Genomic DNA, 3,003 nt, shown 5'->3' on the forward strand with positions numbered 1-3,003 from the left:
TTTTTCACACTATTTAATAATCATTTAGCCATTTTTTGACAGCTGCTCTTGCGGTTTTTGGCCACAGACAATTTGTCCTCTTTGGAGTTGTGTCAGTGTCAAATGTCGCTTTGAAAACTAAAATATCCAACAGCTGATTACTAGATCTGTTTTTATGCTATGACATGCTGCTAACTGCTCCAATGACCCACCTTTGAAGCCATATTTGTAAATGTAATTAAAATACTTACTGAGACCTTTTCCATGAAGTGTTTACATTTTTATCTCTCCCCTCTTGCAGTAGTCAAATATTGTAAATTCAAGTGTTTCGATCGCTGAAATTTTGACCTTAACTACAGCAACCTGTTACTAAGCTACACAAGTTCTACCCTTCCTGTAAGTTTTATGATCAGCCAATGAGGCTACACTGGACATCAATCAGTGATGGAGGCAGTTTGAGTAAGTGTCCCCCTCCTATTTATATACAAACCCCCTGCAGCAGAGTATTTCTCATGTAAATGGTTCACTCAGACATGGTTGCTTATGACTGCAGCAGTTCCACTGTGTAGTGGTTTGTTCATGTTTTGGGGCTCTTGTGGATTACATTCTCTCTGTAAAAGAATCAGGACTGAATAAATGGATGATATGATAATTACGCAAAATATCATCATATTATTAATGAATAAATACACATTTTTCATTCAGCTCAGTGACATTATTTACAAACTACACTTAACTGTTGATTTGCAGAAAATAATTGACCACTTTGATCATTGATTTATCATTTAATTTATCAGGATCTGGCAGCTCTGTGAGGCTCTACTTTGGCACAGCGGTGAATCGAGCTAACATGCTCACAATGACAATGCTAACATGTTGGTTTTTAGTAAGTTTAGTAGCATATTAGCACACTAACATTTGCTGATGGGCATATATTTCATTTTGCAGGTATTTGGTCATAAAGCAAACCATAAAATATTGGATAAATTGAAATTTTGACCTGCTGATGACAATTTAAGGCATTACCAAAGTTATTACAATCCATCCTGTAGGGAACATGAACATCTGTGACAAATGTCATGGCAATCCATCTAATAGTTGTCAAGACATTTTGTTGAAAACTGCAAGTTAATTTCATGGTGACGCTAAAGGAAAAGTCAGGGAATCATCTAAGTCATCAGGATACATTATCTGGGAACAATGAATGTCTTTACAACTTTTTTTTTTTTTTTTTTTTGTCAATCCATTCGATAGTTGAGATAGATCAGTCTGGATCAAAGGGGTGGACTGACCTACAGTCCAACATTGTTGTCCTTACTGTGAGTTCAGACAGATGTGGTGCAATTACTCATAAAGTCAATGCAAAGTGCAAATTGCCACAAAGACATGTTTGGGCAAGTTGAAAATGTTTCAACTAGATCAAAGAATTTGCGCGTATCCCAGGGCTTTATGAATGTGTGTCATAAACATACATAGATGGAAGGAAGATGAGAGAGACTGAAGAGAAATAACAGAAAGAGTTTGGAGTTCAGTCAGAAGCTCAACACACAGGCACACTCTGGTGCGTCCATTACTAACTAGCTTACAGCCAATGTACAATTGGCAAATTTGCTGTTTGTTAACACAAATGGTCCAGCGGTCAAACTTGCACGAATGACGCAAGGTGAAAATTTACTTTGCATTCTGTCTGAAAACACCTTTATAGATGATTGACAGTCAGCCAGAGAAAAAGAAATAACAAATCCAGACCTGGTGTGACCTGGAGACGTTATGCGATGAAATGTCACCACTTGAATCCCAATATTGTTTGAGACCCATGAGGATCGGGTTGGATAGCAGCTTCACTGCCGAGTTCAGTGTGGGGAGAGAGAGCGAGTGAGTGAGAGGAAAGAGATAGTGAGAAAGAGAAAGGCATGAACCGACGCGCAGACTGAGAGGTGAGAGATGACGAGGCAAGAAAATGTGGAAGGAGCAACGGAGGGACATCTGGGAACAGAAAGAGGCTGCAGGTGTTGATCGAGTGAATGAGAACAAAGTCCCAGTCGGAAAACCAGCACCAGCGATGACGGACACTTGGACAAGACAGCCGGTAAAGAAACATGAATAATGAATTTCAGGAATGGTGTAGTGATGAATACTGCAGCAGGGAGGAGAATAAGCTCAGAGGTGTTTCTCTGCACGACTCCTGCTGTACCTCAGCAAGCACTCATGAATTACTTAGGCTAAAAACTATACCTGTACACACTTCAATTACATTCACACACACACACACACACATACACAAGATGCATAACTACATTAGAGCACAGAGGACATCACCTTAAAGTCAGTAAAGTTGATTTGGAGCCAGAGGACGAGCTGCTGCGTCCTTCAGCATCTCAGCACCTTAAACAAATCAACTTATTTTAGTGGTCTGATGACAGCCTTCACTGTCCTTGTTTAGCCTTGAGATACACACTTTGTGTGTGTGTGTGTGTGTGAGTGAGAGAGAGAGAGAGTGTGTGTTTTGACAGGTGGAAAGATAATGCATTTTATATGTATGCATGTGCACAACCCAGGTGTTGCACTCAGTAATGTATCATAGACCTTTTCTTGAGTACTCGAGTAATATTCTCTCCTGGCAGGAGCCTGGAGGGCAGAGTTGGGTCGTCAGGTAGAAGCAGCTCACTTGGTCAGACTACCAGTCAAAAGTTTTAGAACACCCCCATTCTTCCAGTCTTTATTGAAATTTAAGCAATTCAGTGAATCATCTTAAATGGTACGAAGGTATATGGTGAACTGCCAGGGGTAAAATAAAAATAAATACATTTTTAGGTTACCAAAAACTGAAAAATTATGTTTAATTTCAGAGTTTCCTCACTTGTTGCTGTATTTGCTTGCTTATTATTCTCTTTCCTGCAATATTACTTCCATTCCCTGCCCTCTTTCCTGCCCCCACTGAAGATAGAAGGGAAGGAAGTAAGGAAAGTCCTTGCTTTCTTCCCTTCTATCTTCAGTTCCTACTTCCTTTTTTATATTCTTTCT

Source organism: Thunnus maccoyii, chromosome 13, assembly GCF_910596095.1.
Source record: "Thunnus maccoyii chromosome 13, fThuMac1.1, whole genome shotgun sequence".
NCBI classification, from domain to species: Eukaryota; Metazoa; Chordata; class Actinopteri; order Scombriformes; family Scombridae; genus Thunnus; species Thunnus maccoyii.